This window comes from Haemaphysalis longicornis, unplaced genomic scaffold (assembly GCF_048455015.1).
Source record: "Haemaphysalis longicornis isolate Haplotype H1 unplaced genomic scaffold, Haemaphysalis longicornis Haplotype H1 scaffold_4, whole genome shotgun sequence".
Taxonomy (NCBI): Eukaryota; Metazoa; Arthropoda; class Arachnida; order Ixodida; family Ixodidae; genus Haemaphysalis; species Haemaphysalis longicornis.
The window spans coordinates 131,809,775-131,824,284 of record NW_027526361.1 but is presented as its reverse complement, the minus strand read 5'-3'; positions in this window follow the sequence as shown (position 1 = coordinate 131,824,284).

The window sequence follows — 14,510 nt, the reverse complement described above, 5'->3', positions numbered from 1 at the left end:
TGTTGGATGGGCATTCTCAATAACTCAGTAATCATCGTACCGCGCTTCTGCCATGTTGTCAGCTGTAAAAATGCATAAAGATAAGCCTCCCAGGACGGCTTGGAATCGTAGCATTCACTAGCCGAGACCTACGCAGTACATGAACGCCCTCCGCGTACCCGCAGACGCCCAAATGTCATGCGCTTTTCCCCCATATTTCGAGCTTGCCTCCGTCATGCCTGTATCGTAAAAAGCGTGTTCGCACCAGGCCAAGGGTCTGTTCATTCTGGCCTGTGCCCACTGCCTGCAAGCAGTCGGTGCTTATGGCAACAGCACGCCAACGAGAACTCGCTAGCGCGCCAGTGCCAGCCTGCGCGCGTTGTGTGAACTAGTTCGTGGAGCCATGAACGTTGCGGCCCAAAAAAAGGTGAACTCAATGTAGAAAACATCGGCGGAAAACGAAAAAGTTAACTTACAAAAAAAAAAGCACGTACCCGCGGGTATTCGAACTCGCGACTTGCAAAATACTTGCGGTGACATACCTAGCACCCCAGGCCACTCGGCCACGGACCGGGCTCTGCTGGCCTTGGTAATATAGGGTATTGTACAACCAGTTTACACTTTTATTTAGTTTTGGCATTTCAAGCAGCTTAGGTGACTATATTTGTTGTATTGCGCTCGTGCAGTAAGCGTCACCCGAGTTTCCACAATAGCTCACGTCTAGCAATTGCATTTCGTAGACGGAAAAGCGTTCGCAGATGCGTAGTCGTGCTGCTGACCGCTGTGCTTGTTCGCCCAGCGCAAAAAAGTGCTTCCCGCACCCTAGTTTTACGCTGTACGGTAAAAATATCAGTTGATTTTATTTCCTTAGTACCTATATTGACTTCGCTGACTCTTCTCCCGCCTTCAAGATGCCTTATATTTTCCTACTGGCGTACCAGTCAGCGAAGCGTCGCATGTGCGCTTGTGCAGCGCTTGTGTGAAGCGACCTTGACTTGGAGCTAGATACAGTGTACAAACTAACCAAGTAAAGAAAGGCAGATTCTTCCGTTCACAAACGTGTCCTGGCTTCGTTTCAACTGAGCGAACGAATTGCGACGACCCGTCGGCGGCCGGCGGACGAAACGCTGGGCCGACTGACTCTGTCTGCAGCCCGGGGAGCCGTGCAGTCAGTAGCGCAGCCAATTGCGAGCTCGGCTCCTCTCGACGTCACACGAAAACGCCGCAGAAAATGGGCGAGCGTAAAGAGAGGAGGACAGCATTTTCGAATTAATTTTTCTAATAAATTAAGTCGCGTAAACGCGCCCAGGGTGGTCGAAACATGGCCTGGGGACTCCGGACTACAATTTGCGCAAGTAATCCCGCAATGTTTACGTATCACTTCAGTGTCCCTTTAAGAGAGACGTGGTTAAAAAGCGAAGCTTCCTCCATAAAAAGTTGAGTTAAACGAACGTTTATAATCCGCCCTCTTAAACTGCAAAATATAAACTCCCAAAATCCGTAGCATCAGTCTACTGCAACCCCGCCAAAGTCCAAAGCCAACGCCCGAGTTACGAACATTAAGTAAATGCTGGGCGCTCCGAATGTGACGATAGCGCAATCGGATTTACGCCGGTTTTATAACTAAACGGACCAAGGTTCAATTTCGAGGACGGGATGCTTTTTCTTCTTGAGGCATGCACTCCGGATGTCTGGTCGCTGGATGCTTGCCTCATGGCGTCTTTCAAGCACAGTTCTGGGCCTTTGAATTTTTCCCTCGGCACGTCGCTAAGGATTTCCTGTTAATAATCCACATGGACAGAAAAAAGCCTTAAAGACTCCGCTGTGAAAAGGCAGCCTTTGTATTTGCACCCAACCGCCATAGGTCTTGCATCAGAAACGGCGCCTTTGTGGCGTCATAATGTCTAAATACAAGCTTATTAAAAGTCAGCAGAAAAGCTGCAACTAACCGTTTTTAATCTCTAGCTACCTCAACTGGCATTGCTACTGTACAAACACTAAACGCCCTTCTCTGTCCACAATCAGGACACTTATACGGCAAAATTTTAGACACCCATTTCGGTGCTAGTTAGGCCTTTTTCTAAGATGTCTTCGACGTTGGAGATATTACAAAGGCTTCCTGTGGTTAAAAGTTGCTTTCCCACCTGTCTGGGCAGTCTGGGTCATGACGCTAATTCCATCTGGTTGAAATGGTTGCCTGCGTCCATATTGCCAATACATCTCGTCTGCCTCCGGAGGTGGCGGGGGTCCTGGCTGCCAATTCACCCCTGCAGGATTGGGCTCAGGTGGCCAATACACCTCCGCAAACGCCCAGGTTGAGGGGCCTCCAGGTGGCCAATACACCTCTCCAGGCGCCGCAGATGCAGGAGGCTGATACATATTCGCCGGGTAGAAAGCCGTGGCGTCATACCCCGCAGGCGGCGGAACGGCAGAACCCACGTTAGGAACTTGAACTGGTTCCTCCGCTCTCCACGGTGATGGCTCGATGGCAGTAGCAGCAAGCGAACCAGCTTGGAAGGGTCGAGAAGGTGCGGACGTCATTGTGCACGGAAATTCTTCGTTTCGCCAAAGTCTACAAATAACGCCGAGAGCTCGACGGATCTTCTTTGTTCTTCAAGATTCCCGATGAATTGATGATAATGATAATAATGCTCCTCCACGAATGGCGTACACCAAAGAAAGTGCATTGCCGTTTAACAATCATTGTTACAACCATAAATCTTAGCTTACCACAAAACAACACGTAATTATAATTAGAAGGCCTTCCGAAGGAATTGACATGAGAGAGAGAGCGAGTGATCTTTAATGAAGTCTGGCGATGTTAGCTGGGCTAAAATGCCTAACTTGCTACGCCAGTTGATGGCGTGATGAAGATGATGGCAGTGATGTTCAAGAAGTGACAGAAGAGATCACACAGATGCACTAAATATACAGCAATCAACAGAAAGTCATCAATCGTCATCAACACACAGGGCGTGCTGATGACGATTCACTGCACTAGGAGTTGCATAGAAGCGTTTCCAGGGGTACACTAAGCGGGAAATGTCCGTCTAGAGAAATTGCCGTATACAGAGAATATATGCTACAAAATGTTTTAGAGCCCGATGCATTCCGCAGCGCGAACGTGAACTCAGTAGTAAGCTAGTAACGAGAGGGGGCAGTCAGCGACACTGGAGGACAGATAGAATGCAAATTCGACAATAAAAATGAAAAAAAAAAACGCACTGTACGCATCCGCAAGAACAAGACGATGACTTGAAGAGGCGACTACAGTATAACCACGAAGTTGCTCGAGGACGCAGTACACAGAGTACCGAGGTAGGTAAAGCACAGCAGGGAGCTCGCATTCGTCCAGCGCTGTCGCTCGAGGCTACGTCCAAGCACCAGACAGTGAATAGGCACCACCATAGCGCTTCCTCGAGGCCAATTCCAAGTTCTAGAGAATATTTGTGGAAGTAGAGCTTGGACACAATTTTTTCACTTTCGCTAATAACTTTACTAAATATCTTCGACTTCTGCTAAGGACTTCCCTAAAATAACAATCCAACAGCTCGCATTACAAGTGATAATGATGATAAAGACGATCTGTTATTTGCCGCTGATGAAAGGGGTGACACAGACGCTGCAGCTTCGCTCTCCAACAACCTTCACAGAGTGGCTTGGGGGCACATTCTCAGTCGAAAACCAGAAGTTTTACATCTACAAGAAGCCGCGATTGTTCTTGGCGTGTCACGAAAAGGGCCACTGCTGCGAACAGCAAATAAAAAAAAAACACGGGTGTTTCGATGGGATTTCATCCCGATTCTCCACAGTAGCAGCTCAAAGTGCTCCCACTACGTTATCTTTGCAGGTTGCCAGCCGTTTACCAAGAAGTTGCTGTCGCTGTTCATTTCTTGTGGTATTGGTTTTAGTGAAGTCGGCAAAGTCGGGGTGGCGACATACAAACATGGGATATTGGCCATGAATCACAAGCTTTGAGGGGCCGCTTTGCCCCATTAACAACATTTTTGAACCTATCAACCGAAAAAGTTAGTCCATCCCCCGTGACACCCGTATGTTATGAAGCGTTATGAACACGTGCACCCCAGCCGCCCCGAACCATAACTGTGCGGAAGCTTAGCTGTGTGCCATACTTTTTTGCGCAGGTAAAAGAAGAAACGGGGTAGTAGTAGCTCTCTATCACCCTTAATAATCCAAATAAGAAAATGGGGGATTAAGAACGGGCGTTGAGGATCAATACAGCCAAATTAATGTAAGCGGCTTCCAAGTGAGCCCTCCGTTGGCGCTGTGTATCCGTCAACCAATTGTGGCTAAGTGTTGGAAATCGTGGAGAGAGATACTATTCCGACCAATTATCCACGGTAGTTATGCTAGGCCGCTTTTAATGGAATAAACTGCTATTTTATCAGACCTGTATGGATCCAGATGATGAGGATCCTGTGTGACTAGTTTGCAAGGTCTGTTGAGGCTGCGGCAAAATTTTGACAAGATGCTTAAGTAGAATTAGTTCAAATGAAACGATGTAGCGTGACTGGTGTACAGGTATTACAATAATGACAAGGTGGGATGAGGTTGGATGAGAAATATTTGCTAAAGTTCTTGGTGGACGGGCTGTGTCCGAAATAGTATTGAAAATAGTTTCGTGATGAATATTTCACAGGATCGAGGTAGTGGAGAAAAGGCCACGAGGTGTTTTTTGGGGGTCACTATATTCGGAGTATCTCTCTTTTGCTCATTTTATGCCGTATAAGTCGCGGTTGTGGAGAATATCTGAACCACGGGAGTCAGAAGAGGAAATAATCAGAAACCTTCCTTTGCGGTCGCGTGGGTGCCTACTTTTCTGGGGACAAGTTTTCGTGACGTGAAACCCAGTGAATCAGAACATGAGTGGCGTCGCGTTTAAGGATTTCGACATTGAGAAGAATTTTGCGAGTTAAGAGGTTCGAGAAAGCGTGTACCGGTAGCTTCTTATTGACTTCAGACTAATTTGTGAGGACGAGAATGTGAATCAGCTGGGCCGTCGTAGTCCTGGCTGAAGAAGTTGAGGGCTTAGAGGGTACCATGGAGTTCAGCTTCAAGATTGGTAAGGCAAGCCAGAAGTGGTAAGCCAGAAAAAAGTTGAATCTTCAGGAGGGAAAGTCCAGGTTAAGCCGGCAATGGTGGTGGTTAGGCTTGCGTCTGTATATATTGAGAGACGGAGTTTCGAAAAAATACCTGTCTTTATTCGGTTGCCGATCTCAGACTTCCTAAGCACCCAAAGATAGGGGATGATGATGATTATTACGGATGATAATGGCAATTGGTAGACGCGTATGATTAACAGGGGAAGGCACTCCTTGGTGTCCACAGTGTGTATGATGGTGATGTTGCGTACAGTCATGAATGTCTAGTAATAACTTCCCTGTGCTCACAATATGTGCAGTTGATTTTCAAAATAACGGTCCTGCAGTTGAGTAAAGCGGTGTTGGAACATGCGGGTGTTGGCCAGGAAAATAGGTTTTAATATATAGTTGACTCGACTAGCGTGGGTCATATACACGGAGCGAGTGTAAAGTCTACGTGACTGGAACGGACATTGGACGTCCCTGCCGGTCATTGAGTAAGGCATCGCCTATGGTGCCCTATTCTTTGGCTTGTGACAGCGCCCGTGTTACCACCGATTTGAGTCAAGAGATGTTGGTGGGCCCGGGAAGGCGACTTATGGGACGTAGAGAAGCACGATGGAACATCTGAAGGTACGTAAGGATACACCCGGTGTTCGCGCTGTTTGCCCAAATGCTTTTCCCCTAACGCCAAAAACGGTTTAACGGAAAAAAAGAGGTGATGTCAAGAAGGAGGCGCAAAAATTTCTCAGGGGTACTGAAGTTTGCTTAAATAGGTGCTTTGGAGGCGAAAGCCTGGCGGTACTAATCTTCTTTACTGCCACGTCGTATTTGCGCCATTTTCATCAATTTTCTGCCTTTTACTTCTGTCGCGAATTACTTGGGCTGGTTTTATTTCTTTTACACCATGTTTGCATCTTTTTCTTTGCTTCCATCCCTTCGTTATTTTGGGTATGACCTGCTATATCAAGCAGCCTGAACACGTGGTGTATTCTTACGTGTATTCTCCAAAAATCTCCCTTACCTGGAATTTATGGATTATGAAAACGGCTTATTCTCGTAAAATCTCTGCTGTGATAGATGCATGGAAAGAACAGGGAATAGAAGACGTACATGGTTTTTTTTGTTAACATATACAAGCACTGTCACGTCATCTCATGCGCATCAGGGAAAGCAGATGAAACATCCGTTTAACTGAGGGGATGTCAATAGACCGTATGCGGAGTAGGGGTCGGCCAAGAACTCGATGGAAAGATGAGTTACGAAAATTTCACGGCAAAATTGGACTCAGCTATTACTCAATAGGCGTGACTAGGGATCTTCGGGAGATGCCTTCGTCCTGCAGTGGACACAGCCAGGCTGGTGATGTTGATGATGATGATGATTCAAGACCCGTACGGGCACAAAAATGTTTCCTAATTAAGCGTGAACGCCAAATTTATACGTTGTCTTTTGATTTATTTAATCGGTGCAAAAGGGCGCAACAATCCTGAAAAACCCTTTAAATAGCTGACCACGCGACCATTGACTTTATAGAACGGCCTGGATGTTGTGAATTTCAATTTCCATTGCTTCGATCCTGGACGGCACGCTCGAAAGTACCAAGGCATCACCTCCCTGCTTTGCGTAGACCTCAAAACCATGCGGAGGCTGGCAGACGCGTTGTTTAGGCCGCCCCAGCTCCAAAGCTCAGCAGTCCAGCTGCCTTAAAAGGGTTTACTGGGAAAAATCTGGGGGACGTTTGGTGACCGCTTTCAAAAACAGCGTAAATGGCTACTTATGTTGCGATTTTTATGCTTATTCTCCGCTTTTTTCCTGTATTCAGAACATCGCTCTCGTCTACGTCAGCTTTTTTTTACCACACGGTGCCGTCGCGCTGATTCCTCTGTCCTCTGCGGTGTTCTCCATGACGTTCCTTTAGAGGGACAGATGAGATAAATCTAAACTAAAATAGGTTCCACGTGTCGCAGGCCGCCAAACTTCAGCCAGGTGTCCTGTTAAGTAAAGAAAGCGAACTACGTATCACAAAAATTGGTGTCAGCGCTACTTGAGGAGGATGGGAAGCTCCTACGACGAAGTTCACAAGACAAAAAACACTATCTCATGCACTCGCCACTGCAAAGTGACACAACCGCCTGACAATCGGAGACAGGGATGTAAAACAAGGTAACGTTAGCCCTCCGCATCGCTCTCGTCGTAAGTGTTTGGACAGCCAATCGGGGACCTGGAATCAGTTGGACTGCGTAAATTCGTAGCAGCGCGGCTTCCTTTACAACTTCAAAGACATTTAGCCACAAAAAAAAACATGCTTTTTTATTATCGCAGGGGAGATTTCATAATCTTGAAGAGCTGACCGAATGTATTTCCTACGAAATTTTGACATAGGCCTCACATTTTACGTAGCAAACATTCATTATTTTGCTTGGTAGTACCCTCGAATTGTGGTTTCACCTATGAAAATAAAGTTACAAGTTTCTAAAAGTGATAACATGCTAAAAGCATTTAGCAACCAAAGCGCGTTATCAAGGTCACCTCCCGCAATTACGTCAAGATCTGCTTCCTCGGAAAGAAACTTTGGGTCCATGATCTTCTAATCTTTGAGGTCATTGTTTCGAAGTTTGAGAATGTGGGGGATTCTGGTCTGATAAGGATAGGAATTAACTGGAACACGTAGTGGCCCCTCTTCTGTTTGTAGTTGCCATCGTACATCTGCCGCAACGGAAGCAAGGAAATTTATTACAGCACTGCATATTCTGTTTTTTTATATTTAATGCTAAGTTCAATAAACCATGTCGCCATAGTTGGCGCAAAATACGTTACCAGTATTCCTGCTGAAGATAAATATTTTGGGAACATATGAATAAAATATGCTGCGATAAATTGTTAACCTCCAACAACCCTTGCTCGATCAATTTAGTAGTCGTAAGAAGGGTTTTGGACCAGCAACTACCTGAACTATTCGGGGGAGACGAGGTATGCACAAGTAGCGGTGGCTTCATTCCTTAATTATCCTATAAATAAACCTTGCTTTATACGCTTCTCAGGGTGGTTTTCGACACCTACTCAGTATAAAACAGTACCAAGAACATTTTTAGCAATGACACCAAACAATAGGCACCCAGAGAAGTGTATGTGCCTGTAATCAGACGAGGGGTACATCGTCGGCGCAGGAGAAGGTCGGCAGCAGCAAAACCTGTGCCGACAAGTGCCAAATCTCAACAAGTGTTCGCGCATGTGCAGTCGACTCCCACGTGAACGGTATACGGGAACGTAAACACGGCAACGGCGTGCTAGAAGTCTGTGATAGGTATAGTATTATAAGAGATGATTCGCATTTCTGCATTACATACCATCTCCGTTTTCCGAAGAGAACACACTGCCCCACTCAAGGAGGTAGGCCGATGTGCTCTGAGGGCTTTGGTGGTAGGTGGTACAAGAGATCCTAAGCCTAGCATACCACAGTAATCGTATGCTGCAGATGTTTCCCTGTGTCAAGATGGTCGAATTCTTGTCTTCGGTGACGAAAGGTTCAAACCTTAGGTCAGACATCGACAACTGTATCAAAAAAATATGAGCATCTTTATTACCGTAGTGAGAGAGAGAGAGAGAAACATCTTTAATGGGCAAGTGAGGTCAGCCAGGTCGGGCGCCCGACTTGCTACACCAAATGGGGGTGAAGGTGTGATGAAAATATATGAAAACTCTCACTTACACATGAACACTCAAACACACAAACGCACACAAAAAGCACACACAATCAGGCGATATATTTATTTGTCTGAGAGTTCATAGCTTACTGACAAGTCCAGTGCTCCGGAGGAACGTTAAGAGCACTTTTGTTACGCGACTTGCCATGCCGGTTGTAGGCCAGGGCCCAAGGAGGTGACTCGAAGAGATCTGGGCGGACGCGGGCAGGCCCAGAGAAAGCTTTGCCGTGGTACGCTCAAGTTCTTAGCGAGGACATGCGCAGAGAACGTGTTTCAGGTCCTCGCGAACTGCACAGGTAGGGCACAGAGGTGAGGAAACTCGACGTAGTTTAAAAAGGAAATGCTTAGTGTACGCCACATTCAGTCTTATTCGATGCAGGACAGCTTCATCTCGCTTGCACAGACCACTTGGCATCCGAAATCGACACTCTGGGTCTATTGTGTGCAACGGATCGTAGGTATTATTTGGGTCGGTCCACAGCAATCGCTGAGAACTCTTGGCAAGCGATGACGCCAGAGTCGCTCCGTCTCGCCTTGTGAAAGGCACTGGAGTAATAATTGGGCTGAAATGCGCTGATGCAGCAGCTCTGTCGGCTTCGTCGTTGCCAGCCACATCGCAGTGAGATGGAATCCACTGCAGAACAGCGACGTGGTGGTTGTTTATTGCCTGTGTGTGCAGGCCATTAATGTCTTGAGCAAGCTGCTCTTGTGGCAGCACCATGAGGTGCTGAAGGGCTGCTCGAGAGTCGGTGAAGATTGCCCATGCCTGAACTGGAGCCGTTGAAATGTGTTGCAATGGAGCACGCAGGGCCGTGAGTTCAGTAATCATCGACGAAGTTTTGTGACCGTTGCGATCACTTATTAGACATGCGGTTGCTGGAAAATTAAAGCTGCCGCGGTAAATGGCAACTACACACTAAAAAAGCGTGGTATTTGTTGGCCACTGCTTTGCGGATTACTAAACGTTTTATTAGGTGTTCTAATTATAAGTATGTTCTCTTGACCCTTAAGGGAAAACATTATCTCGGAAATATCCATATTTTCACAGGGTCCGTTGTGGCATCCGTACAGGATTTCTGTCACCGAAGCGTCCTCCTGCATGCCGGCGGTAATCTCGGGGAGCCTTAACATACCAATGATGATGATGGGAAACAAGACAGTTGGCATGAAAATCTCCTCAGAAAACACTTGAAGCACGAGTAAAAAACGTTGATTTGGAAGCTGCATGCGACGCACACAAAACTCCGGCTATTATGAAATGGGTCAGATGTTTGAGACTGGGAATAAAAGGTGCGTCCACTTCATTTTACTGAAAAGCTGCTGCCTCGAATTTATTTATTTATTTATTTATTTATTTATTTATTGTACCGCTCAGGGCCAAAGGTATTACAGAGGGGGGAGAAGGTTACAAAGCAAAAAATAACACAGTGCAGTGAGTCCTCAATATACAATATTAGCTAGATTCCCACGAAAATTTAGGTTATTAACAATTACGGCAAAGGTGGTTTGGCTCTAGTGATTCCATTCACGGGATGTGCGTGGAAGAAATGAATGACAGGAGGTTTTTGGGTTGCATGATTCAAGACCAACTTGTTGAGAGTGATAAATGTGATTGGAAGTGTATTGAGGTGGTGGAATTAATTTACAGAGTTTTGGGGTGGTGATACAATTTATGGAACAGGGTTAGACGAAAAATCTTTCGACGAGAAGACAGTGTAGGTAGGTCAAGTGTATTTCTCATTGCTGTTATGCTTGCACCTCGGTTATAATTAGAGAGAATAAAGCGAATTGCATTGTTCTGTACAAGTTCCAGTGAAGTTGTTAGCATTTCGTGAGTTGTATCCCATATCGGTGCGGCGTACTCTAATTTTTAACGCGCTAGCGTTGTGAATAGCAACAGTTTAAGTTCAGACGGTGCGTTAAAAAAGTTTCGCCTTATATATCTCAGCATACGGTTAGCACAGTTAATAACGTATTTGATGTGTATGGCCCAGGGCAAGTTAGATGTCATGTGAACGCTAAGGTACTTATAGGAGACAACAAATTCTAAAGGATAATTATTAAGAAAATGAAGAGACGGAGTGGTGTTTGTACGGGATACACGCATGACTTTGCATTTGTTAGTGTTGAGCTCCATTCGCCATTCATGACACCAGTTATCGATGCTTATAAGATCATACTGAAGAAGTGCGCAATCGTTGTCGGTGTTAATTTCTCGGAAAATGACACAATCTTCAGCAAACAGATAGATTTTACAAATTACCAGGAGGGAGAGGTCGTTAATGTAAATTAAGAATAAGAGCGGCCCGAGCACTGACCCCTGAGGTTACACCGGAGTGTACGTCTCGTAGGGGTGAGTTGTAGCCGTTTGCTGTGACCAATTGCGAACGATTAGTAAGAACACAATTTGCAAACGATTTGAGCAACGACGCGACTAGCGACGAACTACTTTTCGCCGAGGACCAAATCGCTCATCGAATCACTCGGTTCTTGGTCGTCAGAAAGTCGCTCAAAGTTGCTCACCTTCCGGAAGTGGCCAGAGCGACTAACCAATAGGAGAGCCTTAATGGGCGCAACTTCCGACTGGGGAGAGAACGAGGGAAGGGGCGGGCGGCGGCACAGTGCATCCTAGAAAAGTACGACTTTCTGCTTACTGAAATACGTTTATTTCCAGTTCTTGTGATAAATGCACGAATAAAATACCCTTGCGGCCGTGTGTACTTCGATAATCATATTGGGCGCTGTGCGGCAATAATGGGATCGCTCGTCGCGTCGCTCGCGCGATCGCTTTCATAATCCATGGCTGCCTCGGCTAGCGATTGGGACGAGCGATTGCGGATCCCTGTCGCATAGCTCGTCGCGTCGTTCGCAAAAATCGCTCCATGTGGTTACTGCTTTACGCCCAGAATAACCTAGCTACTCCGTGCAGTGTACGCCACACTCTACCCCGCCTCTTGCAAATACTGCTCCTAATCCCCAACCCACATACGAACAGTGGGTGGCACGGCTGAGGAGCTCCGACATCATCTCCAAGCGTGTTCTGGGTGAGGGGGCCCGGGTGGCCCACGCAGGCCAGGGTATCCCGGACTAGAGGAAACCACCCACCACGGCAGGCGCCCAGACATCGCATCAATCGAGTTATTTCCTCCTCCTCCGGGGTCACGGGAGCGGTGTTGTGCTGTGAAGTCTCTTCGCTCCCACCTGGTTTTTTCCGAGTCTTTCGGCAGGCGGTGCGTGACCGGCTGTGTCGTGTTCACTGTTTTCTTTACTAGTCTTTCTTTTGTTTTCTCACACATCGAGGGCACATAAGCGGCTGTGTCACGTTCATCAGGGGTTTATCCAGAATTTCGATTTTTTTTTGGGGGGGGGAGGGGTGTCGAAACCCTACTGGGGGGTTGCTGGGGGCAGTTGGGGGGGGGGGTGTATAAATCCCTGGGCAGGGTGCTCGTGGTTGTGGAAGCTTTTTGGGAAGGTGTCGAAATCCGGGGGGGGGGTTGGGGGGGTGTATAAATCGCTGACGTTCATTATTCCCGTTTCGAGCTCATCCTGCTTCTACCTCCAACCCGCACGCGAAGGCCAACTGGAACCCGACCGCCCAACGTGAAGCTAGTAAATTCTCTCCGAGAAATTATGCCGAACTGCTAGCTTATTCAGCTGCGCCCGGAATGTTCCCGGAAAACACTGTTCGGCATGCGCTGTTCTTGTTTACTTTACCAGTGAATAACTGTACTCTCATACCCCGCTGTTTGATGCTGGAATGCATTGACTAATTCCGGAGTTTTCTGAAAAGCCTTTTTCTGCAACCTTCTGTGTTCCTCGAGAAATGGGGCAGTTTTTTATGTGCCCAGATTTGTCGCTTAGCCGTCGGCCAGGAGCCCTTGGTCCCTGGCGGCGGTCGTGGCCATCTGGACTTGAGCTTTAGGAATTTGTGGATGAGTTGAAGTAGCCCCAGAAAGTCCCAAGAAATCACCCGTAGCACTCCCGGAGTCGAGATCAGCAAGCCGTAGTCTTAGTACGCTAATAAGCCATAGCCAATCTAACCTCGCGGGCACGTGCCATCCTCCAGCAGAGCCGAGAACAGCGCCCCCAAGCAGCAATCTGTTCAGCCGCGGACAGCCTGCCACAGAGGACGTGTCATTCTTGTTCCTCCATCAACAGCATCGGCGCCCGAGCAGAGACGACGTGTCATGATGCAGTCTGACAAGACATCCAGCCTGACGAGAGCTTCAACGTCGGCCTCGCGTTCGTCGGATCCTGCTTTCCAGCAACGGTATCAGCAGCAGACCGCGTTCTCGATGCCCCGAGTGGCCAAAGGGTCAGCGTCCATTGGTGCGACCGCCATGATGGAAGTTTCTACGAACGCCGCTGGCCCGACCATTGTAGACGTTCGGGGCAACGCGCTCCTCGCCCCATCGGTTGCTGCTACCCACGGACAGGGAGTCGAGAAGCGCGGGCAGGAGAACTACGGCCCCCGGGCTCTCCCCTCGGTCGACAGCGAATGGATTGCGATCGACTCCGACGAGGAAGACCACATCCAGGTGCGCCAACCGCCACCCTCTTCCATCCAGCGCCCTTCTCATGACATGCTGAAGAAAGGTCCACACCCAACACCGGGATGCGATGGTTTCGGACATGTGACAGGCGCATATCGAGGCCGGAGCCTGTCCGGTTGCCCGAAGGCAAGCAATGTCGCGCTCAGTACGACGGTGCCGTACCAGCCCAGTTCGATGTGTCCCACCCCAGGCTGTGACGGAAGGGGCCACGTGCTTCCCGGCAGAGCGTACCTCGCAGCCGTTCCGGATGCCCCGTTGCGGCCATGGAAAAAGGCCAGGAGAAAGAGGAGGACAAGTACCCTCCGCCCTGCCCGGTCGAGCGTAGTGGGACGCTGTGCAAAAGTGCCCGGGCCATACCAGTTCCCGGACCTGACGGCGACGTCGGGAGCTACTACATCGCCCGTGAGCACGTGCCTCCGCCTCCCGCTAAGCACTAGCCGTGCTGCACATTGACGCATCCACCGGCCGTCGCGGCAGCCGGCAGGACACCCAACATCAACGCTGCCAGCAAGAGAGGCTCGGTCAGCGCTCGAGAGAGCGCTGCAGCCTTTAATCCAATCGCACGTGAAGTGTAAGACTAATCGTCGAAGTTTCCGTCATTTAAAAACGTCATTTTATCCATATATGCAGAAAAACGGCGAAATAAAATCTTTAGTGGAGAGTTGTTGTCAACGTGAGTGGCTGTCACAACAGCGAGAGTTCGGATATGGCGGCCCAGTATCGCCTCTGGGCTTGCAACAAGTTGTTTAACATTTCCCCGCGTTTTGGGCGTATCAGGCATGCCGTAGTGGGTTTAGGCGACGTTCGGTTCAGTACTTACACTGAAACATCTTCACCCTAGGCGTTCGTGGTTATATTAATTTAAAAATTGCCCGCTCGCATTCATCAGTTTTAGAGTTTCTGTGCCGAATTTTCCAGAGCAGCTGTTTACTCTTAGTGCCAGCATGCAGTCCCCCCAGCGTACGTTCCCTGGGGGATACCCGAGCGGGGAAATGTTTACGTGTACAGAAATCCGGGCAGGGAGAGAGCGCGCAGCGCGACAGCATCCGATGCGCAGAGAGAGAGAGAGAGAGAGAGAGAGAGAGAGAGAGAGAGAGAGAGAGAGAGAGAGAGAGAGAGAGAGAGAGAGAGAGAGAGAGAGAGAGAGAGAGAGAGAGGACTTTATTGCG